Source organism: Rhinolophus sinicus, linkage group LG07 (assembly GCF_036562045.2).
Source record: "Rhinolophus sinicus isolate RSC01 linkage group LG07, ASM3656204v1, whole genome shotgun sequence".
NCBI lineage: Eukaryota > Metazoa > Chordata > Mammalia > Chiroptera > Rhinolophidae > Rhinolophus > Rhinolophus sinicus.
The window spans coordinates 93,806,515-93,834,440 of record NC_133757.1 but is presented as its reverse complement, the minus strand read 5'-3'; the positions used below and the strand labels follow the sequence as shown (position 1 = coordinate 93,834,440).

Genomic DNA, 27,926 nt, shown 5'->3' with positions numbered 1-27,926 from the left:
TTATTGAGTCAGTCATTGAGAATTACCTTACCGGTGTTTTCCTGCAATTAGACATTATTACCACAAGGTGGCGATGATAATGTCTTCTATCCACCCACTTCAAGGTTTTTTGTTGGTGTTGGTTTGTCTTTTGGGTTTTTTTGTTTTGTTTTGTTTTGTTTTGTTTTTTGTTGTTTGTTTTTTTATAACAAAATGGTGACCTTTTTACCATCTCCTTACTTTATTTAAAAATATTGTCTCTTTTAGTGAGGTCTAAACTCTCAAACATTGCAATTTACCTCAGCTAAAATCTGTAATTTTTACTTAAAAATGAAATAATAGATGTTTTAAATAGAATTACCCTACATGCCAGTGACACTAGTGATTGGTTTTGTTGGTCCTACAGGTAAGTGTTTCATCTTAAAACCTACTATGTGCTAGTCACTGAGCTAGGCATTTGGGGAGATAAAAAGATGGGCCAGAATTCACACATACCATCAAGTAAATAGAAGTGTATAGGGAAGATAATTCACAGAACACAAGGTAGAGAAAAGTAAGATTTATAAGCAGTAGAGATAAAGTACTATAGCATATAATTAACAAATTCTCAAAACTTGCACAAAACATACACACACACATGCTTCTTCCTTCTTGGCAAAGTCTTGTTCATTTAATCATATTTTACATGAATGACTGTCCAGGGGATGGGACCCAACTCTAATTCCAGGTGGTGAATCAATATAGATTTATGCTATTCACTGGTGTCATTTTCCTCACAGAAGTTTGATTGGGTATAGACATTAGACTTCATTCTGGCCTAAAACCTGAAAAGTGTCAAGGAAAGGTTTTATTTTCTAATAAAATAGAACCCAAATAAAAACGCACCCAAATATACATAATTTTCTTGATATTGTTTTGTCTCTATATGACACTTGAGCTTCTATAGTCTTCTTGCAATCTGAGAGGAGACAACACCAACTTACTGGGGTTGTCTAGGTGGAAACATTGAAAGATTTTGGATCCTTCATGATGCTGAGATTCTGAATTAACTAACCCTGGAAACATCCTGCCTCTATACTTCATATAATCAGTCAGACAATAACTTTACTGCTTAACCACCTTCAAAATGAGTTTCTGTTACAGTCAAAACAACTGATTCAAATGTTATAGTTATTCACAGAATATATAGTTTCCAATTGGCTTAATAATTACGGTGATATTTAAACTAAGCTAGAGGTACATATTATTAAATAAGAACTACGTAGAAAATAGATCTGTATTTCAAACAGCATATAAAATTTGGCTGATGACTAATAGAGATATTCAAGTAAAAATATAGGAGTAACTTTTGATTAACTATAGATCTGCACATATATATGTAATATGTACAGCGGGTGCCAAAAAAAATGTATACATATTTTAAGAAAGAAAAAAAAAAGCTGTGTTAAAATTCTGCTGATTGGTAACCACTTTGAGCACCTCTTGTAATTGCAGAAGTCAAATGTGACTTGTATTCATCTTTTGTTACCGGTATATATTGAGTATTACAATTTGAATGCAGTTTTTTCCTTTCTTAAAATGTGTATACATTTTTTTGGACCCTCTGTATATGGAGAGACAGAGAAACAGAGAAAGACATGGGTAGAGAGAGGGGGGTAGAGAGAGGGCAAGAGAGAACAAAGATGAAAACTTTTATAGATTTATAGAGAAGTCACACTCTCTATACACTCAATTTCTAGAAAGATACTATCTTCTTTTGACCTCATTTGTTTACAGGTATCTTTTAACTTTCACTGTATCAAATTTGTCACTAAGTGTGGCCTATATCCTATATCAAGATCCTGAGCCAGAGTAACGACATTTTGAATTATAGTATTTCTGTGTATGTTTCTATATATTACCCTTATAACTAACATGTCTTTAAACTTTGCTAACTTTTAATATTCTTTAATAGATTTGATGGCAGCAATATCTGCCCCTTTCTTAATCAAGAAGTTAAACTTTGGCCTCAGCTAAATTTGCTGTATGTGATGGCCTGAGATCAAGAGCTATCTCAAATGCTGTCCATCAATATCAGATGTTCAGATCAAATTTTTAATTTACCTGCACTGATTTGAATCTCACAAATGGTCTTGACCTCATTTACCCCTCTGCCCTTCCCCCCATGGCTACTGCCATCAGAAACAGATTTTCATTCTGAACATACTTTCCATGTCATTTTATATCTCATCTGGAAACAGGCTGAATTATATTTGTCTCCCTTTCTAATTTGAAAAAAAAGAGGAATGAAGCAAATTTGTTTTAATTTTTTAAATTATATTAAAGGTATTTTAGCAAATAAATTATTTTGTTTACTTACATGTTAACTGTGACATTTTAAAAGATAATACCACTACCTCTAATTTAAATTAACTAGTAAAGGTAGAATGATTCAATCATACTGCAGAGTATTACCATTCACTTTAGCAGTTTGTAAGAAGGTTGCATCAGGAGAGGGGGCATTTCTGGAGTATAGCCTCCAGTAGACTAGAGGGGACAGGATTTAGTACACTAGGGACATGGGGGAGGGTGGCTTAGGTGATAGGACAGACAGTTCATCCATGCTAAGACAGAGGATCCAGAGGATATGACAACAGATGAGATTACATCTGTAAAAATGATAGCAGCAGCTCATGGAAATGCTCCCCTTATTGCTTCTGTTTTTTTAGTGAAATAATATGCAAGGTCATCTGCTGAAACTGAGGATGATGGCCAATGAGTCAGAAGTTTGAGGACAGGCCAAATATGAAATGGATCTCCAGCGGATGAGATCAGATAGGTAATCAAGGTAATCCATGTACAGCTTTGAAGGCCCATGTAAGGCATTTGAATTTTACTTAGAGTTTAATTGGAAACTATGTTTACAGTCAACCTTCCCTTAAAATTATCTGCTTGTAGTGTTCTATTCATTCCTGAGAGATAACTTTTTTTGTCTGTGTCATGCTATTTTTGTTCTGATATTTTATTTTCTATCAATAGGTAGACAGACATACAAAAGGGATAGGGATAGGAATGGGGGAGAGAGAGTTAAAGAGGAGTTAAAGATAGAGCTCTATGGTATATGGCATATGGTATATGAGAATGTGTTTGCGATATCCTTAGTAAGTTTCTCTTTTAACTTTCATCTTACCAATCAGACCAAAACTTCTATGCAAAAGATACTATGCTTTGATTTTTTTTCTTTTTCCTTTCATATAGATTTCTTCAGTATATTTGTTGGCTTTAACAGAGAATCTATAAAATCTTAAAAATGTACCTAATCACGGACACTTGTAGATACTGCTAGCTCCTTTATCTGGCAGACACTGAAAACTTTAGGACTTATTGAATTGTTTTCTGAATATTAACAATGCTGTCAAAAGTTGGAAAGAGTGTTGTTTTCTGTTTGTTTTTTTCCAGATTAGGATGTTATTTTGGCTATCTAATCAAATTTCCCAGGTTGCACCTGAAGAATTATATTAAACAAAAAAAGCAACATCAGCTGCCATCTACTTGGTTTGTAAGCATATTACACGCGATAATTCTTGTAAATCACTTTAGTTTCTCAGAGATATGTGCTCAATAGAGACAAAATGATATTATTATCCAGAGATCTCTGGCTCTTTGTCTACATGCTCCTGGTTACGGAGATAGCAGTTACATACAGGCATCTGCTTCTGTGAATTGTTCCACACTTCAAGATTTAGATGGCAGACTTTCACGAATACAGTCCTTATAGGCTGGACAGGTTGTCTATCATTTAGATTAAGTGTATCAGCATTCAACAAGGGAGTTCTGGGTCCAACGAGACTCAGTCTAATGATAGAATACAATAAAATTTAATTAAACTTTTAATCTACACAAATTTTAAATTAAGGTGAAGTCTTCAAATTGCTGGATAAGTCTTTGAGGATGTACTTTTTTTTATTCTATTGGACCAAATTTAATGATACCTTCTCATTGTCAAACTCTTAAAATTATCCCGATCCCATGACCTGACTCCACTAATTCCTAAATCTTTCCTCATATGTAATATAAGAGGAACAATAACTAACTCCCAAGGTTATTATAAATATAACGCAGCTTGCCTGTGCCCTGTCCTCTACTAAGTGCCAACAAAATGATGATTCTCTCTAAATCATAATTTGTTCCTTGGCTAATCTTCCATAAAATCCTGTCCATATATCTTTTTGTATTTATAACATTGTATTATAATTTGTAAACATGTCTATGAAACATAAAACATGAATTGCTTAATAATTTCCATGCCATTTGTTTTTGTATTCCTAGTATCTAACACATTCTATTCTAGACCACATTCTGGGCCAGAAAATAAATCCTGATAAAATTATAATGATTCAGATCATGCATGTTCTCTTAACACAAGAGAATTAAATTAGAAATTAATACCAGAAACATATCTAGATAATAGTCAAGTATTTGAAAAATAAATAACACACTTCTAAATAGTCTATTGATCAAAGGGGGAAAAAAGGAGAATTACAAAGAATTCTAAACTGAAAGGCAGTGAAAACACATATCAAAATTTGTGTCTATCCACTTGGATTAAAATGGCCAAATTGAATAGAAAAGTCATACTGTTATTTACTTAATTCATACAAATAACACTTAAAACTCATCTAATGGATTTTGGGATCTTAGATATTCCAGTAATCATTCCTACAGCCTGCCGATATAGCCAGTTTCCTGGAAGAAGGTGTACACCATGGGGCGGTGGAGGGGGAGGTCAGTAAATTTGGAATTCCACTTAGTCATCATCTACATAACTAGAGACTATTGACTAGGCTATTCTTTTATTCTTGTAATGGTATAAACTTCCTTAGAATACAGGTCACCTTTAGGTACTTAAAATAAAAATTCCTATTTGCAAGCTTAGGCATTTGAAGATGGAGAGTTTTTATATCACGGTATGTCAGGGATAAATAGCTTCATTCAGTTCATTCAGTGTAAGTGCAAGGACCTAGGTGAAAATCTCTGACCTTTTTTTAATTCTGCCTGAATTCAAAGCAACACTATTTACTTTAGGATTTATCTTAGAGAAATAAGTGTTTCCTCTGGAAAAGTTTGCAACAGGGGCTACAAGATGAACAAGGATAAAAAGATCAATCTAGAAAGGAAGGAAGGAAGGAAGGAAGGAAGGAAGGAAGGAAGGAAGGAAGGAAGGAAGGAAGGAAGGAAAGAAGGAAGGAAGGAAGGAAAGAAGGAAGGGTACTTTGATAGGTCAAATCAAAGAAACCACAAGTTACAAAGCATTTTCAATGTTTAGTTAATATATTTATTGATGAGCTGCTTTGTGATAAAAATTGCTTGTTTTTCCCTTGAGTAGTTAAAACCTGGTGGAATTAATATATTCAGAAGTGCAGAAGTGTGTGTGTGTGTGTGTGTGTGTGTGTGTGTTATTTTACCACTTTAAGTAAATGCTCTGATAGTCATATGCATGAGCGATTGCAATAAAAGAATATTGAAAAGCAACCTACACACTTACGTGTATGTTTGGGATGACAGGTAGGTGAGATTGGAAGAAGTCTAATTTTGATGAGAAAGAGGGTTCTAGGCAGAGAAAATATCTGGAGCAAAGTTGCAGACCAAGATACTGGTGCTATTGAAATTTAATATTCTAATTGAGAGAGTGGAGACAAATATGTGAAGAAGGTAAGTGGGACGCTGTTCATGGAGGGCATATTCTCCCATAGTAACTTAAACTTTATTCCATAAGGAGTCAGTGTTTGTCTTGGGAGGGGATGGGTATATGAGGGCAGGAAGGAAACAGGAGCCAGCATGCAAGAATTGGTGAATTATAATCAAGTAAATAAGTGAAGTGACAGAGTTTTGGTTTACATTTGTATTTGAGAAAAACAATACTGAAGACAGAAACAGCAGATAAAAGCTCAAGCAAGAGTCAAAGTGAGAGATGATCATTAAGAAGGAATTAAGACAGTGGCAGTAGGAATAAGTAAAAGGTGACAGAATAGAAAGAAAAAAAAAAAAATTAACAAGTAAAAACAACCAGGCTTGATAACTCATTGGCTATAGGTAAGGTGAAAGATGTCTAATCATCAATAAATTTTAGATCCGGAATTGGTAATAAAATAGACGACTGTGGTCTCCATCTAAACATGGAATCTTCTTTTCCACCACAGCGGAACAAGGACTGTGTATGGTTTCACTCATCATTTTGTCCCTAGTGACTAGCAAACTGCCTGGCTCAGAATGAGTTTCCAATAAAAAATGCATTGAGTGAATGAAATATAAAAGTAGCACGTTAAGTGTGGAAGGTGAAGGATTCAACTTTAAACTTGAGAATGACATACCTGTGAAACATTCAATCATAAACACCTCAGTCAAGTTAGATAAATTAAGTTCTATCCCAAGAGAATTTGAAATGTGACAGAAAGACGGAATCAGTTAGTTGCTGGGGAATATTTTGAGGTTATTCACGGCGCCATGTCTCCACTGTGAGATTTGTGGAATTCATGGCAAAAATACAAATGGAAATCCATATATCATGAATCTAAATATTTTTTAAAAAGTCATAAAATTAAGCTAACATATTGTTTAAAAGAAGAGATGCTAGCCTCCTGATGACAAATATTTTAATGATAGATTTGAATATAGAATTCTCAGAAGCAGAGAATTTCCATTCTCCTTTCTGTTCTTTATAGGTGTTATAACAGAACCTATACAAATCAAAACGGCCATCTTTCAGGTAGTACTTCTGTAAGTTCATTAAGTATTTATAGTAAAACCTGATAGAAGCTGGTTAGTGCACAATTATTGCCTATTTTCTCAGCTCCAGCATGTTAAAGAAATAGAGTTGGGCTGTATTTCTGTGTACTCTCAGAGAACAGATATCTGACTTTGTAAAAACAATACTCACAGAGCAAGCTTGCACATAAATTCATTCTAACAAGGGTCTGTGCTAACGAATGCAAAAGAAGGGGAGAATGTCAAGAAACAAACAAACCAACTAGCCATCACTTCTCAATTTCACCCAGACTTCTTTCTCAAGCACTCAGCAAATGATAAAAAATGAGAAACAGAATTACTGTGTCAAAGACAAGTTGCCTTGTGTACTGGAAGGAGAAAAGCAAAAACACAAAGAAAAGGATCACATCACTTGGGTAAATAAGTGTTCACATTTCCAAGAAACAGACGCAAGTAATTCCACAGGAGTTAGTAAGTGATATTAAAAGTCCATCAGGCATAGTGTGCCGGACCTCTATAAAAATCAACAGAAAATACAAAGAGTATTATTTCAGTCCTTGCATTAAGGAGGCAAATTGTACAAATGAAATTGGGGGGTTGGGAAGTGGAGGCAGGGGAAGAAAATTGTAAAAATGGAAAATCTGTCCTGAGAGCTCTATAGAAGCCACTGACAGATGAAGAGAGTCACTTTACCCTGATCATGAGGGCCATAAGTGCTAAACAGAAAAAAAGCAAGGAAGATGGTAAACACTTTGAAATTAGTGCATCAGAGACCAAAAGGAAGTATAGTCGTGATATCATGTGCATATCACAGACTCTTCAAGCTCATAAATATCTAATGTATGGGGACAAAGAATATATAAATGTGAAACAATTCCACTCCAAGAGAGGAGAGTACTTCTGGAATAAAGAAATTATCTATGCATTAGGTAGAGCACAAACACAACGTACATAGAATGGAAAATGGGTTAGCTATCATGTCCTCAAATCTTCTCATTTTACACCTGAGGAAACTAGGAAACAAAGAGGGTAAATGCTATTTTACTCACTCTTAGTAAGGCAATATAAAATAATGGGGAAACATCCACAATTAGCCTGAGGCTAATTTTAGATGTTCAATTTAAACCCACAAAAACAATAAAACAAAAAAATTAAATGTATGGATATTTTCCCATTCAAAATTAGCTCATTAAAGTATTTATCCCCTCAAGGAAATACTAAAGTCTTAATTCTTTAACAAAAACAAGTATTTATCAGACATTTATTTTACTTAGCACAAGGCAAATAAAAGATTTTAAAAAGTAAGACATAAAAAAATATTAAATGCTTACAGTTTGTTTTGGTTCATAAGAAACACCAACCGCAAGGTTGACATTGACTATCCATAATAAAAACACTGGAAATACATTCTATTTGATTTTCATTACTTAGTTTTATGACTTTCACTCCATCAACCTAGATAAATATAAGGGGGCAAAAACCTAAATGGTAGCAAATATACCAGGAGCCACCACCCTTCCCAAGTATACACACAGTTATCTGTCCTTTATTATCTTTCAACCAGAAGACACAATTGTGGGGGTCCTTGGAAATCCTCACTGACTCCAGAGGAACTCCCTTGTAGGCACAGTGTGGCTCTAGGATGCCAAGGTAAAGAGCCCTCTGTTTTACACAGACCTCTTCCATCTCACCTCACCTCCATTTACACACCTTCTCCATGGCAGCCAATCCTAATTTTACCTGATTTTCCATAACTCTTGGGGCCCTGTGCATCTATCTTCTCAGTGTTTCTGGGTTCACTTTTGACTTTGTCCCATTCCAATTCTACATGCCGTATTCTCTCCACAACAACCACTTAGGTAAAGAACACATCCTCGTAGCACCGTCACTTGGCAATAAGTTGAATCACTTCTCCATATCTGGGCTCCTGGAACATTTTGCCAGCCAAAAACTCACTCTCCCCATCAGCCCTAAGGCAGCTACTAGCAATTGGAGGGCTACGATCCTTGCCCTGGCCGAAACCTTCCCTAGTTTCAGCTGGGGCTTTTGGAGCACAGATTGCATGGTGGGATGCACATACAATTAGGGTAGACTCCCTAAGAATCAAGCAGCTGAACCTCTCCATTCTGGGAAACATCATTTTAGAGGGCAACAACATGAATTGCTTGATGCTGTTTCTCAATCCTTTTTCTCAACACTGTTGAAAATACTATATTCACAGGTGACTCTATTCTCTACTTCACTTTAAAAACCTATTTTTGAGCACCACAAAATAAATATTTCAGAATTGAATGATTTCTTTATATTGCTGGAAATTGTACAGTGAACTACAGTCATGTGCCACTTACCAGGGACACATTCTGAGAAATGTGTTGTTAGGCAATTTCCTCATTGTATGAACATCATAGAGTGCACTTACACCAACCCAGATGGTACAGCCTATTACTGTAACCGTAGGTGCCATGCTTGTATAAGACTGGCAGAGCAGTGGGTTAGTTTACTCCAGCATCAGCCCATACACGTAAGTAACACACCGCTTTGACAGTAAGATGGCTATGACATCACTAGGGGGTAGGATTTTTCAGGTCCATTATAACCTTACAGGATCATCATCAATTTGCAATCCCTCACAGACCAAAATATCTCTCTCCAGCCCATTTGGAACTATATACGGAATAATTTTGGTGCTATAGGTACTGGAAAATCTTTTTTCTGAAATATGCAAGTAAACCACCCCCAAACCTATTCGACAGCAACTTGGAGCCATGCTGCTGACCCTCCATGATTCTTAGCGACCGTATTGTTGTAAGGTAGGACTGTGTGTGAGCCTTATTTCTAAGGCAGACAATCCCTCCACTAGGGAAGTATATCTCATGTGCTCAAGTTATGATTCCTTTGATTTGGTCTCTCTCACCAGTACCCAGACTACTACCTTGGTAAAACGGACTTTCCAGCTTCCCTAGGAATGGCTTCTACTAGATTTCCTCAGCTGAGAGAGGCTGGGAGGTAGTGAGGTATTAAGGGAAAGGTAAATTGAAATGGTAGAAGGAGAAGTAGTACAAAACCAAGAATGAATATCACAGAGGTAAATGTATACACCAAAAAAAAAAAAAAAAAAAAAAAAAAAAAGCCAAGAAGGTGAAAGTTCAGAGTATATGGAAACATAAATAGTAAACAGGAGTATAACTGTTAACAACTACTAACTAGAAGAAAGTATAGATTTAATGAATGATAATAGAGTTGATTATTTGTCAAGAAAATAAGATAACTTGAAAGTATCTTTACAGCAGTTACAAACAATATTACAAAAACAAACAAAAAAACCTTGTAAGACAATTTTAGAACAAATCATGTGAGATACAGGGACTATAAAAAAGAGCCTAAGCTGTGAAGTTAAAAAAATACAGGGATCAGTTCACAGGACGTCATTCGACACTTTGATCTGCTACTTAAATAGCTGTGGTACATTTGGCAACTCACTCAACAGTTACTTTATCTGTTGCATATAAATAACCCCATGTGTTAATAATTTTCATACCATAATAACAATAAAATTAGCCACGCATGGGATAACACTGTAAAAAATGTGAAGCACCTTATAAACAATGTTTTAATTTTTACTTTAGTAAATTAGTAATCAATTTCACTTGTGTCAGTGTCTAATTATAATAATACAGGACAATTGTGATAGGCCCTTACCAATACTCCAGCAAGAACTCTGTTTTTAGATTCAAACCCAATCGAGATTTCTCGCAAGGGAAACTATGCTTCCTCATAAAAATGGATTTTCCTTGGCTGAGTAATTCTCTAGAGGCAGAGTTTTCTTTTTTATTATGGGCATATAGTACCATGAAGATAGAGTCCAGAAAAGTTTATCTGGGAGCAAACGACTGCATACTTATATAGGGACTAGAGAAAGAAGTGTAGTCTTCACTTGCATATGACAAAATTTTATACACTGAGAATTTTGAGAATCCAAAGTCACATCCTGGACCCATATGAAGAACATTACTTCTGAAGACACAATATTAACCAGGATATCACACAAGGTCCATGTACCATCTATACACAATTACAAAAAAACCAGCACAACAGGTGATAGATATTGTCCCCATAAATTCAAATATTATTCATGTCCATGGACTCTCTGTACTAAAGAATCTTATGTTACCATTTTTATTTTACTGCATGGTGTTTTTACTTTGCTTAACAAAGATAATCTGAAGGATGTTCATAGCACAATTAAAATATAACTACTAATTGGTCTTACAATTTCTGAAAACACAGGTGAAAATCACGCACATTAAAAATTTATTTCCTTAAAAACCATAGTGTCTTTTAGTTTAACATGGTGATTGAATATGAATTTATCTCTTACAATTGATTATAATGAGAGTAATAGGGGAGAAAAGGAATAAATCCCAAAAGACAAAGACAATTGGAAAGGAATGGCAGTAGATATGATGTCAAGGGAATTTTTAGAGCTAGAAAGCAGAAGGACACATTACAACTTACTAAGCAGATCAGGGAAAGAGAAAAGCTAAGCCAGCAATCAGCAGGAAGGGGGGAAAAAAGACCAAATATTTTGTGTCACAGAAACCTGGAATGGTTGGGGACACCAGTTTACTTTTGAAGGCAGAGATGTAGGGGAACAACTAAAAACAGAAGCATTTATTCAAATTCTACTTAAAAAACAATTTGGTTCCATTCCCTCTTTGCCACCTGAGAGGACTGGGCTCAAGGTCACAAGCACAGCTGCAAAAGCGTGGAACAAACATAAAATATACACGACGGCCTATGTGCTACCAAATATGATCAAGCAGACTAACGCCCTTAGTGATGGCAAGAATGGGAAAAATAAGGCATAAATGCCTCAGGCAAGACTAGATTACTCTCTACAGAACATTGCCATCCAAGAGATAAACCTACAGATCCTTATATTTGGGCACCCAGGAAACATGTCCCCACAACTAAAAGGCAGATGAAAGAGAAGGAAGGAGGGAGGGAAAAGGGAGGAACTGAGAAGTTACCAATATTGCATGTTGTACCCTGCCCCAATCCACTTTATTGGACCAACGCACCCATCCTCCAGCTAATGGAGGCTTAGGGCACCCATCTATCCCTCATCTGCAGAATCGTCCTTGGCTAAGAGGTAGCCACCACACTGTGGAGGTCATAAACCCCCCATCCTCTACTCCACCGTGCCAGTAACTGTTCAGAGCTAACTCTGCCCTGGCTCTCCCCATGGGACCGCACGAAAGCTAAATCCCAGTTGAAAGATTATATATCCTCACTTATTTCCCGTCCCAGACGAGCGCTTCTCTCACTCCTTTTCTCCTGAGTATGCTTACTCAATAAAGTAAATGCATCCCAATCCCTTTCTCAAGTTCTATTTCTAGGGAAGTTGAACTAAGATGTCACTTGATTTATTTAAATACATTGAGAGGTGCTTTATATCTGACAGACTGGGAATAGGTCCTATGAAAACAACAACAAGAAGAAACAATTGTTAAACCACAGGAAAACAAGAGCTTGTACAAGACAATAAAACAATCATAGTACACTATGTATATGACTTCACCATGAATAAAAATAAAATATTCATTTAAACATATATTTGTACATATACAATACATATATATACATACATGTGTGTGTGTGTGTGTGTGTGTGTGTGTGTGTGTGTGTGAGAGAGAGATACATGTAGTGGGAGGATAAAGGAAGAAAATATTTGTGTGGGTGTTGGGGGCATGGACTGAGAAAAGCAAATATATTTCCCACCTGAATAAATCAATAATCACTTAAAAATGAATGGCAGTTATTTAGGAATATGAGGTAAATATCAGAAGAAACAGTCAGAAAGTTTGAAAGTGGATGTCTTGAGAGAGCAAAAAAGGTGGAATAAAGCGAATGCTGTTTTTAATGATAAGCCTTATAGAGCTAGTTGATTTTTAAAACTTCATACATGTACTTATTTATAAAACATAGACTCATATTCACATATACCTGCATATAAAAAGTACATTAATTTTAGAAAACCCAGAAAAGTATAAAAATATAAAAATAATCTCTAGCCTCAATGCACAGAGACAATTTTTTTTAAATATTTTGTTAAGACTCTGCTTAGTCTTTTTTCCTTTGGTTATTTTATCTTTCATAATCACAATCATTCTGTATATGCATTTTTATTTAATATATCATATGCATTTACGGACATTATTACTGACTTTTATAAGCATTATTTCTGGTAAAATATTTCACCATAGAAATTTTATAATGTATTTAACCGTTCTCCTCTTTTTCTGCTTTTACAGAACTCCCTGTATATCTCCATTATAAATAATGTTGTGATGCACTTCTATGAGCATAAAGCAGATATCCACTGACTATTATGCCCAAATCTATCCATTTGTAGGGGTTTTCACACCTGAAATCATTTCAACAAAATTTCCCCCCAATAAAACAATTTAAAGGTACTGTAGGTTTCATTATAATGAGATGTTACCTATGTAAATGATTTTCCAGTTCTTTGGTTTTAGGAGTTTGCCATCTCCCTCTGGGAAACTTTTCACTTTCTAGTACAACTTCAAGCTTTCCCCGATGAGCACTAAAACCAATAAGTCATTCGTTTTTCTTGCTGCATTTGCCTCTCCTGTCATTGAATTCATTTCAATGTCTCTCAAGGGGCTTATAATCTTCCCTTCCTGTCTTCTCAATTCACATATATTTAAGAAACTGTCCATATTTCTTCACAAAACATGCATTCTTCTTGAAGGTCTTCTTATGATTTATTTGATTGTATGTGCCTTTGTCTTTCATTTGCAATTTTTTAAAGATTTCTTATCTTCTATACCTTTTCATTTTGTGCCACCTTTATGTTTTTTCCATAGACATCAACCTTGTTAATTTTCTCCTTCAACTAATGTTTATTAATGATATCCATGTTGTTTTACTCCCAGTGACTTAAGAGCAACCATTAAATTGAGTCCTTATTATATGCCAGGCATCTGTTAGTGTGTTAAATATAATGCCTCATTTTTTTTCTTTATTATAACCCTGTAAATTAGGCACCGAGTTGTACGCCATTGTTCTATTAGAGGAAACAAACACGAATTGTAATGTGAAACAACTGGACATACTAGTTATTTGAAACAAAGAGAGGGCTTCCCCTTCCACTCTTTAGAAAATGGAGATGGAGTTAGCAATTGGTTCTTGTTTGTTGTTTAGTTTTAAATCACTAAATTGAGTCAAACAATTAAAATCAAATAAAATTGACATTTTCCTTTCCATTCAGTGCTTTAGTGACTACTTTTTCAACTGATTTTTGCATTGCCTTAGCTAAATCTCTGTAGGAGTCAATTAACAACACTTTCAAAATCAAACATTGTCTACTTCATTTTGACGACCTAATATTCAATACATGGCTCTTGATGGAAAAGTGAATTTGGGAAAAAGTGTTAATAGATTGTATAAGTCCATCTCTACTATCGGGGGGAACATTATTTAAAAAGCAAGATCTGGTTAAACATCATTACTTTTGTATGGGGTAATCCATTTATACCTAGAAATTATGTTTGCTATTTCTAAACGTATATATTTATTTTTCCCATTGCTTGATATCAGCAAGTATTTAAACACTTGAATGATTAATTTTCATACTGTGTTAATCTAATGTAATGTCTCTTATACCAATGGTAATTACTTAACTTTTTTTTTTTCCTTTCACTGATAGGAAGAAACAGCTCAGAGAGTAGTATGAGTCAGGAATGCATGCAATGATACTTCATTCTCTTTCTTTTCTTCATATTGGACTTAATCTTGGCCTTTGTGTTGTTTGACCTACATTATCCTTGGAAATCCTCCATTAGAGGAGCCATGCATCCCAGGAATAGGCTGGCACTAGACCGTATGGTGCTTAGACAATAGCTGACAACATCCTGGGAGAAACGTGACTTTGGCACAAGCTAAGTGGTTTGTGGGACCTAGAGGGGCAGCAGCTGGGCTTCCAGTCAACTACACTCTTAGCAGCAGGCTAGCTGAACGGAATACTTTCATGGCAGCATTTTCATGGACCCCTAGTATTTCCTAATGAGTCACCAGACATGGTGGCCCCTCATGGGTTTTTCTGCATCAGTCTGTATCTTGACTGTGGCTTCTTTTGGATACTCACTGCTGTTCTCTGTGCTCTTCCTTCTTAGAATGACCTGTGGCAGTTCTCAAACTGCCCATGATCCTAGGGTCATTGGCTAATGGCACACTGTCCCAGGATGATGAGGGGAAGGCTTATAAGGGAGAGTTGTTATTGCCTGCCTTTTATCATTATATCCCGACATGGCACTGGCCTTCCTGTTAATTCTCCCAACACAAAGGAGTGTGTACCTTTTGATATTTTTTAAATCGTGCATCCATTTACATGAGAGAATGATAACACAGTATCTTTTAAGTTACAGCATACATGGGTACTTTGTGGGCTCAAAGGATCTAGCCCATATTCCTGGAGAAGATGCCTCTATACTTGGATATATACAGAACTATCTTCCTCTTCAGTCTCTATCCTAGCTCTTTGTGACAGGGAATATCTTAATCTAGCCAATGAGAGTGCCCTAGAAAAAAAGTTAACCATCAGAATCAGGTCTCAATAACTGAGACCAAAGAGCGGCCCCAGCCTTAGCCCTGGATTTCTCTCAACATGGGATCATGGACAGTGGGAATTCAGAGTCCACTCAAGGAAATCAAGACACGTGCATAGACTCTTATCTAGTAGCTCCAAAAGCATAATCATATCAGAACAAACACTCCAACACCAGTATACCCCACAACACCTTGGATATTGACCTATGTAGAATGACAGTTCGGGTCATTCTTGGCACAGTATAAATTGAACTTCAATTCCCTCAATCTAGTACAATTCCATCCTTCACCCTTCTAGAACACCACTTCCTATCTCCTGTCAATGGATCTTCAAACAAAAACAAACAGGGCAAGCAACTCTACAGAGAAAAAAGTACAATTTAAATCCACATGGAGAAAAGAAACATTCTTCTCCCTCATAAGCAGAAAAGCCAGTGGAGACAGAGTTCTGTCTCAACAACACACGACTATGTAGAATCCTAAATGTACACTGCCTTTCTCAGTCTACGAGCTCTTCATTAAAGTTAACAATTATTTCAAAATGCTCTCAGAGAACAGTAGGAAGCTTACTTTGTATTGCTAAAGGATCCTTTTAGATGATTACCATAAACAGTGAAACAAAATGTCCAACGCAGGTATTTAAATTCTTTCCTCGGAGATTAAAAACGTTTATACCTGTAACATGTCATCTCTTCCTAGCTACTGCCAGTTCTACAGATATTTACAAAAATCTCTGAAGTTTCAGCCAGGAAACTCTTTACCTATAAAACCATTAAATCCAACATCTTTAAAGTAGCAAATGTCCAATGTATATTTTTTTTAATCTCTAAATCTGTACTATGTAATTTATTAATGTAAACTACCTACTGAATCCCCTCTGTAACTCACCTTTAATATATTGCTTTCTAAATCTTCTAGAAATGTGGATACTACTCTTTGTAGAAGAGTCGGAAACCAATTACATTCCAAATCCAATTTTTCCAATTCTACATAAATTATTTACACTTAATAACCATAGGTGTTAGAAAATGTCCACTCTTATCTGGCCACATGCTTCCCATTGGTATTAACTCTGCTGTCTGGAAACATACAAAAATCTGATACTCCAAATACCTGAACACATTTATACATCTTTTTTTTCCTCTTCGTGTTAATAAGCCTTTTTCCTTCAACCATGTCTCATATTATATGGTGCAGGATCTTTTAAACAGTACGGGCTTATTTAACAGGAAACAGATGTTTTCCACTATTTACTACATATAAGACCTTGGGGACATTCCTAAGCCTAATTTTCACATCTTGAATATGTAGCTATGGAGAGACTAGTGCTTACTTCATAAGGCAATTATGAAACTTAATTAAGATTATACATTTAAATCAAATAACACACTACTTGTATGTAATACTAGCTTATGTTATTGTCTTGGGCACTTTTGTCTAACTAATCTTTTGTTTATATCTGTCTGAAAAAGATGTGGTATCTAAAGAATAGAATAACCAAGCAAACAAAACAGAAATTGACTCAGAGATATAGAGAAAAACCCTGATTGTTGCTAGATGGGGGGTGGGGGGGTTGGGGGAGAAGGTGAAGGGATTAGGAAGCACAAATTGGTAGTCACAATATAGCCACAGGGATATGAGATACAGTATGGGGAATATAATCAATAATGTTGTAAAGATTATGTAGGGTACCAGGTGAGCACTGGGCTTATCAGGGGGATCGCCTCATAGACTGTGTAGATGACTGACCACTGCACTGTACCCCTGAGGCTGAGTAGAATAGTATTGAATGTCATCTAAAACTATACATACTGGGGGTGCCAAAAATGTATAAACATGACTTGTATTCATCTTTTGTTATCGGTATACGTATACTGAAAACTACAATTTTAATACAGTTTTGCTTTTCTTAAAATGTGTATACATTCTTTGGCACCCCCTGTATGTGTATATGTATACAGAGTCATGGAATGTAAAGTACAGCATAGGGAGTATAGTCAATAGTATTGTAACAGCTATAAACGATGTCAGAGGGGTAACATGGGAGGGTTATCACTTTGCGAGGGGTATAAATATGTAACTATCATGTTGCTTTGTACACCCTAAACTATATATATATATTAACCAAGAGGTATTCCAGTGGGTACCATTTTCCTATTAACATTACTTAAAAGCACATTCCTTGTCAATAATTGGCTATTATATTTATATTCAGTTAAACACTTCCTCTCCAAAGAGTGACTACATGTCCCTTCTTTAAGTCACAACCATGGTTTAGCATCTACCAGAAGGCAGAAAGTACAACCATGAAATGAAAAAAAAAAAAAAAAAAAGATATACAGACATATAAACAAACAGGTATAAGTGTTAAGCATAGAGTATATGCAATAAGAGCTATGAAAGAAAGATGTAAAAAGTGTTACCAATATACAGAGATAATTAAAATAATATTGCTCTGGAGGATATCAGGGAAAGTTCTAGAAAAGGGGTATTTGATGAGAAAGTCATTCATTTGTCCATCCATCCATCTCTCCATTTACTACGCAATCTTTGTTCAATGGTTTCTATGCTACAGGCATTATGCTCTCTCTAGTAATGGCTGCCGATAATACAGAGATAAATATATAGCCCTTGTCACCAAAGAGAAAACTATCTAATAGAAGAAGAAAACAGATAAACAATGATGTCAATATACTATGGTTAGAGCCACGATATCCAAAATGTTAAGGGAACTCATTATTTGGTTGTAAGAGAAGGCTTAGTTGTAACCTGAGAAGGGTTGCTAGATTCAGCAAGTAAAAATACAAAATGACCATTTAAATCTATATTTCAGATAAAGAAGAGTGTGTTTAGTATAAGTATGTCCCCATGCACTATTCAGAACATACTGTACAAGAAATTATTTCCTGTTTTTATGAAATTTAAATTTAGGTGGGTGTCCTGTATTTTTATTGACAATCCTAAACCTGAGGGATGATTAGACATTTTCCCATGTCCAGGATTTGAGGGGGAAACTGGGAGGCCATCTGCAAAGTGGAGGAAACAGCATCTAAAAGGGCTAGAGTGACTCCACACAGTGTGAGGCAGGCTAAAAAAAAGATGAGTCCAGAAAACTGAAGAACATATTATAAACAATATTGAGATTGCATTCTACTCCTTAGAGCAACTAGCAGCTATTTAAAGGATTTTTGCATTTTCCAAAGATCAGTCTGGTTGTCATGTGAAGAACAGATTCAAGAGAGCAAGCTTGGAGACAGAAGGAGTTAATTGAGAAGAGAAAGAATATAGAGCAGGGCGTTCTCATCAAAGGAAATAGCTTGAACAAAGCCATAAAGGCAAAGATGTGAAAAATCTTGTATATTCAAAGAGTAACAAACAGCTTAGATTGCAAGGGACAGAGTAAGAGAAAATTAAACTAGAAAGTGAGGTAGAGGCCAATTTCTAGGGCACTTACATGGAGAAGCTTTAGACTTAATCCCTAGGAAGTGGCTGAAAGATTTTAAAGGGATTATCATATCATCCTATTTCTCACTTTGAGAAAATGGACAGGTTAGTCTGACGTCCAAAAAAGTGTCAGATGCAATAAAGTAAGTCAGTGGTGATTCTCTGGTGAAGTAAGAAATAAGATCAAGTTAGGGATGAAATGATTAAAGTACTCTCATTCTAATCAAACGCTTGTTTGTGTGTGCGTGCGTGTGTGCATGCGTGTGTGTGTGTGTGTGTGTGTGTGTGTATTTAAAACTGACCCTTTAAATCATTCTGTAGAATCTTACATCTTAGTACTAAGATTAGTATTTTGAGTGCAAATAAAATCCAGGGTAAAGAAACATAGGAAAGGGTTATGCTAAGACTTGTAAACATTTTCTTCTTCCGCTTAACTTTCCCAGACCCATCTTAATCAACATGATTATGTCATCATCATGAGGTGGGTGTCAGTGTCATTTTTATGCCCATTTTACCAATAAGGCATTGGAGTCACACAGAAGTGGCAGCCTAACTCCAAAGAGAAGAGATGTATTGCCACATTGAAATATTCAGAAGATGTGAATTCTATTGTCTTAAATCAGCTTAGCTCATAAGTAACGAATAGACCACCACCACCCCCAAAAAAGAACAGCTGAAAAAATATACAAAATGGCCTCTAGAGAGAAAAAAATAAGATGAGGAAAATAAATATCCTCAAAGCCTGTATGTATCATCATTTGCGGTTGGTTGTCAAAAACAAAATTTTAGATCTTCCATAGCCAGTCTGAAGCTCAAACAAGATGTTGATAAAAAGAAATATCTGTTTCATCTATCATATATTTCATCTATTATATATAGATCTTGTCAACATTTCAAAAGAAGGAAAGAAGCATGTCGAGTTCTGTGGATTTATCAGTACCCCAAGAGTAGATCTGCATTTGAGAGGAGGTCTGCGGCCAACAGACCAGAATCTCAGCCCACAGAGAATTGCTGCTGCTACCTCTAGTCTCTGCATTAGGACCAACAGAATAACTCCCCTCATTAAATTGGTAGATGAAAGGCAAACGCATCTTTATACATGTATCTAGGAGCTATTGTCAACAAAATACTCCAAGATTTAAGCAAAAGTAGGGGTGCAGAGATATAAAACATGTGCTCAAGTTGACTAAATTTAAAGCTTCAGAGAAATGCCCAAAGGCGTCTCAAAATGAGAGTCTAATAGGCTGGTTTCTGACATAAACCAACAACAAAAACAAAAACAAAAAGCAAGAAAAGCTTTACCCTTACTAGTATGAGAGTAAAATAGAAATAAAAGTACTCTACATTTAGTAAGCTTGATAAATAAGCAAATTCTATGTCAAATATTTATACTGAGTATAAGGAGGAGGGGTGTGTGAGGTATCTTCTCTGAACATTAATAAAGAGAAGAAGATATTATGTGAGTTTTTAGGAGAAATTCATAGTACTTGGTTAAGAAGAAAAATGTGAAGCTAAGAATTTATTTAAATTTTAAAGTGTTGAGGCTTGCAGGTAGTCCAAGGTAACCACTAAAAAAAAATTAAAGAGATAATATAATTGATATGCTAACATGAGATAAAATGGAATCATATACAATGCTCAATTAAAACCAGAGAAAGAGGAAAAAAGAGGTGACTAAAGAAAAAATTACAAGTGCAACAAATAGAAAAGTATTACAAACATGGTAGATAGTAATCCAGTGATATCAATAATCAATTTAAATGTGAATAGTCTAAAAACACCAATTGTAAGTCAGAAATTATGAGGTGATAGAAAACACGAACCAATTACATGCTGTCTATAAGAAACCCACTTTAAATAGGAAAACTGAAGTAGGTTAAAAGCGAAGGAATGGAAAAAAGATATACCACGCAAACACTTATCAAAACAAAGTGGATGCAGGTATGTTCATTTCAGACAAATTGGGCTACAGAACAAGAAAATTATCAGGGATAAATAGGGGCATTACAAACTGAGAATGACGTCAATTCTCCAGGAAGATATAACAATCCATAACATGTATAAACATAACTCACAGAGCATCAAACTAGGAGATGCTAAAATCATTCTCACATGGCAAGCAGAGACATCCTTCTAACTGGAACCAGTTTGCTTCAAGTACAGTACACTCGGGATAAAGCAACTTTATCGTTCCCCTATTATTCCTAAAAACCTACAAGCTCTGTGGAATGAGATCTCCTTCCCCGGTCCTCTGTCAATTCAGAGCCCCAGAGAGTTAGTAATTAATACATCAATCCCAGGGAAATAATAAAAGCTCTGAAATTTAAAGATGTCCCCACTCTTCTCATCCTGACCTTCTGCATGTGGGATGCCTGCAGTGGGACCAGGACTTGACTAGATTTCCTGCCTGGCAGCTGTGTGGTTTTTGACATCTCCATGGTGGGAGTAGATGAAAAGACAGAAGTAAAGGGACACAAAAGCTCTGTCTTGACTGGCATTGAACATACGTTGGCTTTCACATGTCCATTTCATGTTTGTGTGTTTACATCTACATTTCTAGGGCTGTAAATGGGTTTACGGCTGATTGTGCATGTAATGCTTAATTTTATGTCACCTTGCATAGGTGACATCACAGCTCATACTGCTGTTACAGGCTGCTGCAGCCAGAATCTCATCATTTATCTTTCTCAGGCCCCAAGCTGTGGGGACAAATATTAAGCTATCTGAAAGATCCCCATGGAACGCCACCTCCCTCTCAAAGGGAGAGGTGACACATCTCACAGCACTGATTCTTTCCACATAAACCATGTCTCCAACCTCTCACTTTGGCATCTGTGTGTCCACCTTCTTTTATAGTCTGGAAGCTGATGGTCACAAAATCTCTCATCTGAGCCCCCTTTGAAGACGTCCTCAGGCAGTTTACCCCTCACAGTATTTGGCACTTATAGTCTCAATGCTTCAGCAAAAACACAAAATTACCATTTTAATTTCTCCATTTACATAATGTAACCATGATCATGTTTGTCCCCTGCTTTGAATCTTCATATCCCTTTGGTGTTGGTATGAAGTCTCATTTCTTAGAATTGTCACCAGGCTCTTCATCACCTTCCTTTCCAGTCTCAGTTTGAATCTCTTGTCCTCAAACCAAGGCCCTAAGGGATAAATTTTCTTTGAATTCCTGAATTAGTCTTCACTCTTTCTCTCAAATCTCAATGATGCTGTTGCCTCTACTGTATTGGATAACTCCCTACTTTTGCTCTAGGTCTCGGTTTACTTATTACTTCCACCAGAAAGCTATCTCTATACCTCCCCATGGCCTCCCCACTAATACAACTTATGTGCTCCTGCTAAGTACTCATAAGCACCCTTCTGCAATAGTGCCTAGCTATAATTGTTTGTCATCTCAGCTAACATGGACAGCATACGGGCAGGCATCATATGTATCTAGCCCAAGGTTGTGTACCCAGAACATAGCACAGTGAATAATAATGCATAGGCACCCAACAAATATGTAATAATCAACTAACCATTTGGTTTATGCTTGGTACTCATTATTGGAAACAATCTAATCATGTGAAATTCGGTCACATAAAAATGGCAATAAACAGATTATGCCTGTTGTCCAATTCAGTAATTTCAATGGATTTCAAAGACAAAGTTACACAATTATTAAGAGACCCCCGGCAGTTGTGTTACATCATACTGGTAGCAGGATTAAAAATTAATTGGGACCCCCAAAATTCTTTTAAATATCTTTCGAGTTTCAAAGAAGAAGTAAAAGGAAACTTTTTGGGGGGACACTGAGAATACAATTGTTGATCTTATGTGAAGCTAGAGCATTGAAATAGTTTCTACAAAATCTTGAACCAAGTCGACATTTAAGGTTTTTTTTTTTTTTTTTTTTACTTCATATTTGTTGTTCTTTAAGGGTTTTAAAACTTCAATGTTAGTTTTGAAGTTTTATCAGTCTTTTCACTCCCCACTGATATAAACTGAAAATTAAATAAGGGTTCCTATTTCTAACGTAGAGATGATAGAAGATATAAGTCAATTTTTAGGGGTTCCTAACTTAAATAGTAACAGAGTTGAGCTCTTTCCGGCAAAATGACAGGTGTGCTGACGTGCTGAGGCCAGGAGTTTCCGCACCTGCCGTGGCCCCAGGGTCAGTCCCACAGCTTGTCAGGGCCCACGCAGTGGCCACCGGACACTACCTACTGCAGCGCTCTTGTTCCCAGCCAGCGGTGCTGGGGGCCCCTAGTCCCCACGGCCTCAGTATCTCTGCCATCTCATTTGCAGACGCCCAGATTCAGGCCCCTCCTGTCATTCCTGCAACTCCCTCACCCACAGCAGTAACTGAGGTGGCTGCTGGACACCTTAGAGCTTCGCTGAAATGGGGCTGGGGTCACTAGAATTCATGCATGTGAACCTACACTTACCTCGGTGGGAAGCCATGGCTTCATGTACAGGTCTTGCCCACTGCCTGGCATTTCCTCTCACCGTGAAGGGCCAACGAGAAGCAGCCAAGATCCACAGCCATTTGCCAGCGATCTAGAAGTTTCCCACTCGAATTAGAAAGGCCAGGTTAGCAAAGACCATGCTGAGTTTTACAGGGCCTCCTCGGACATGACGTTTTATCAGCAAAAGCATGCTATTAAACTCCTTAGGTCTCTCATTCTCCTTCTGACTCAGGCCAGGCCCCCATGTTCATCTCCTTCCTTGCTGTGAGAGAAATGGCCAAGCTTCCTGTGCCCAGCCTACAGAGAGTGGCCTCTGGTGGTTGCCGGATGTCACACTATCTGTCCTCACCTACATGTCACCACCGGTCACCGCTACAATGCGGGGTGTCCATGAGCTAGGTGCTGAGCCTGGTGTGCGAAGTTCTGACCTTCGGTGGATGGGAAACGTGATGAGACCGATGCCCCTGGCAGGCTTGCCCATAACTGCCCATTTCCCCTCGGCAGCGCACATGTCTTGGCTGTCCTCCAATGCGTCCTCCCTGGGCCGGGTGGCTTGCCTCTGGATTCCGGCTATACGCACTGGACTTAAAATGCCCCAGCATGTCGTGCAGGACTCCAACAAATTACCCCCACAGAAAGGCTGGCAGAATGCTGAAATCACCCATCAGCTACCACAGGGTGAACGGCGCACGCAGAGCCACTTGGAGCTAGCAGCCAGGGGTCCCTTATGACGGAAGTGCCCCTCCCAACACCTCCAACAGCCGCAGCAACAAACCAAAGTCTAAGCGGCCCTGGCATGACACGCGTGGCTAAATTCTGTTGCCTGCTCAGACTGGCAGGAACTCTCTTCAGAGACTCAGCCTTAGAACAAGATTTGGCGCACTGGGTCCTTGCCCCAGACCTAGAAACTGGGCGGCATGGAGATGTTTGTTTTAGAAGTGGATTCCACTACAGACTCTCCCACCTAAGTATAAAACAGTACTGGGGGTCAAGTATCTTCCCGTCCACAGAATTAGTAAACTTCTGTACTATAAAAATAAATTTTATATATATATATATATATATATATATATATATATATATATATATATGAACTGAGTTGATACATTACTGTAAAATATCAATTTAAAGAAAATCAGTTTCTTCTTTAAAAGCAAAACTGTTATTAAGTAATGAGACTTTCAACTATTTTTCTTCATTTATTCAATTTGTCATTCGGTCATGAAATCGAAGTTGGTTAATTAAAATTTACTAAGTCTTCCCAAAACCAAGTTCATCATTATCTTGGCTATTTGTGAGAATTTGATATAGTAGTTAATGGTTTGTTTCGATCTCAAATGAAGGAAGTTAAACTATCACTCCCATAGTTCCCAGGGTCGTAGTGTTCAAAAGCAGACACTGCTGTGACCCAGTTACAGACCTCAGGATAACTTATGCCTTTTTCTCTGTTCTCATCTTAGTTGCTTAATCACCCCTCCCATACTGGTACTTCCACTGATCTTCAATAACTACCGAATTTGGTTCTATAGACTGAAGTTAAAGAGAAAAAAATCATTAACTCAACATCGCTTTAGCACTATTAATTTGATTCCATAGCTTCAACTTTTTCCTTCTAGTTAATGAATAGATTTTGTCATAATAGTGTTTTACTCATAATACATTTAAACGTCTCCAATTTCTTTTTATTGCTATTACTGTATACATGTGATTTTTAGGGAGGGCCGAATAAGCTTATTCTGAAAAGAGACATTTCAACTATATTTAAGTAAAAGAGAAAGAATCCCAAGTTATAAAACGTACAAACTTGGAAAAAATTTCTAACGATGATAGCTAACTCCCAATTTGTTTCATCAATAAACATCGTACTTAGCTAAAACAGTTAAAATTTAGTAATAGAATGATTGTTTGATTCAATCTTTTATTTTGTCTCCATAATTAACAATCTTAATATTAAGCAGAGACAAAAATTATAATGAAAATAAACATAGCAATGCAGTTATTTTTATCTTATAACTTGTGCTAATATCACAGACCCAAACTGATAGACTCAAGATGCTTAGTTTGCATTTCCTTTGTAAATGTCTAACTGTTTTTCCTCTTTGCCTGTTAATCTTTAAATCCATAGGCTTTTCAGAGTTAACCTAATCAGTATGCTTCTGATTCACTGTCACTTAAGTCACTGAACTTGTTTCTAAAAAGTTACTGCATGACAAATGGGCTTTTTGAACATTTTAAAATATTTTCAAGTCCTTGTCTTTAGAGACAAAAAAAAAAGTCATGCTTCTGTAGATGTCACTGGACTGAAATCCCAGTGAGGAGAGGTCGAACTTTAGAATACTAAAAATCAGAATAGATTTTCAACTTGAAAAAGCACATCTGCTACCACTATTCTCCAGCGTTGTCCAATTTTCTCTCCCTTTTCATGGAATTGATGTTTAAGAAATTGAACTTTGACTTCAATTTACAGGTTTTCCTAGTGATTCTTTTTGATTATCTGACCTTTTCACCATTTACCTATGAAGATGACACCTAATGAGAATAACTCTCTTTAACGCTTTGATTAGATTCATCTTATTTACACATGTGCATTTTACTCATATTTGCAATTATGCTTATATTAACAGTAATGAAAGCATGTTAATTCCTCAAAATTAAATGTTTCCCACCATTCTTTATCAACAGTAATAAAATTATAATAGTAAAAATAATCACTTAATAAGTCCTTACATTGTGTGTTAAGAACATTACATACATTATTTAATTTTGCATTCTCCACAATCCTTTGAATTAGATATTATTGGTCCTGTTTTAAAGATAGGAAAATTAAAGTTCTCAGAATTTAAAGTATTTGACCAATTTTGCAGTTATAAAATTTCAGAAATCAGACTGTGAACCCAGGTCTATCTGAACCCAAAGCGTATGCTTTTGCACAAACACACACATATACACACACAGTTTTTTTCCCACACACAGACTTTTAACCTTTGTGCTTCTACTTTTGTTATCTGCTCTCTTCCTCATAATATAAGCTTGAGCATTTAAAAATTATAAAAATTAGGTTTACGCTCTTATTTTAAAATCATTGAAGCATTTAACCTTATTCAATTTCTTGTTAAAAAATATTTTTTAAACATGAATGAACTTAGAGAATATTATGCTAAATGAAATAAAAAGACAGAAAAAGACGAATACTGTCTAATTTCACTTATATGTAAAATCTAAAAAGAAAAAAAAACAAATGAAAAAAATAACACACAGATTCAGACACAGAGAACAGACTGATGGTTGCCAGAGGGAAGAGGAGTTGGGTGACAAGTGAAAAAGGTGAAGGGGAATAAGAGGTGCAAAGCTTCAGTTACAAAATAAATAAATCATAGGGATGTAACGTGCAGCACAGGAAATAAAGTCAATAATATCGTAATAACTTTTTACATGACAGATGGTTACTAGACTTACGGTGGTTGTCACATAATAAGATATAAAGGTATAAATGCCTAATCAGTATGTGGTAAATCTCACACTAATATAATATGGTATGTCAGAGCTATACTTGGAATTTAAAAAAAGACCTTGAAGCTGCTTTTTTCTTTATCAGATCTATTTATTGATGTTCCCATAGTGCAGTGGGCTCCCACATTAATATTCTAGTGGATCTTATATGGGGACGGTCCTATTAAGAACAAAAAGTTGAAATGTAGGATTAGAAGAGCCCCACAGTGCCTCCAGGCTCTCAGTTTTTTCTATCAAAAACCGATGACATAACTCAGTCCCCACCACTAGACATTTCCACTTACGCTAAGCTATAGTATCCAGCAGACTTCAGTTTAAAGATATACCATACTTATGATTTAATGTATTATTATTATTATTATCAGTCAAGTTTAATTTGGAAATCAGGTTAGTACATGTGCTGACAGGATAACAAAACTGACATTTAAATTTTGATGTGGAATGGGAAAAGTTATTATTTTAACAATAATATTCATAATGCCTTAGGTTAAGATTCCTGGAAGGCAGAACTGAGTGCAGCCCCTCTGAGGGACCTTAGTAGTGAGAGAGGAGAGGATCATTATGGAGAGAGAGAAAAAATAAAACAGTAAAACAAAAAGACACAGAAATAAACTTTAACAGGGTACACTTTTATGAATGTATACAAATGAGACCTGAGCACATCAGTTCATTAAACACAAAGTGTTTAGTATGGAAGTAATGGGATTTGTTCTGTGGTTAATTATTCTTACAGAGCTCGAATGTCATACATAGATAGAATATTCTGTTGTAAAGTTCACTAAATTTAAAACATGTCAAAAAGAATAAACTCAGTCCTGAAGCCCTTTGAGTAGAGAATGTAATGCTGCTTTTAAGAGTCCCTTGTGTACAAAAAATATCAAATATCAGTGTACCACATTGGGTAAGGTTATCACTCAACAAAACATACTGTCATCACCGTTTCTTTTTTATTAGTTTCAGGTGTACAAAACAATGTAATAGTCATTTAACATTTATATCCCTCACAAAGTGATAACCCCCCTCCCTCAATCTACTACCCCTCTGACATCACATATAGCAATTACATTTCCACTGTCTCTATTCCTAATGCTGAACTCCACTTCCTGTGAATATACATATATATAATTGTAGTTGACATTCATTATTATTCAGCTTCAGCTT

The 27,926-nt window shown here is 36.2% G+C and overlaps 1 pseudogene; it reads left to right on the top strand.

The window, feature by feature from the left end:
* The first annotated feature begins 345 nt into the window (after nucleotides 1-345).
* On the top strand, nucleotides 346-24,068 carry LOC109448104 (mitochondrial inner membrane protein OXA1L; annotated as a pseudogene).
* Nucleotides 24,069-27,926: the final 3,858 nt, after the last annotated feature.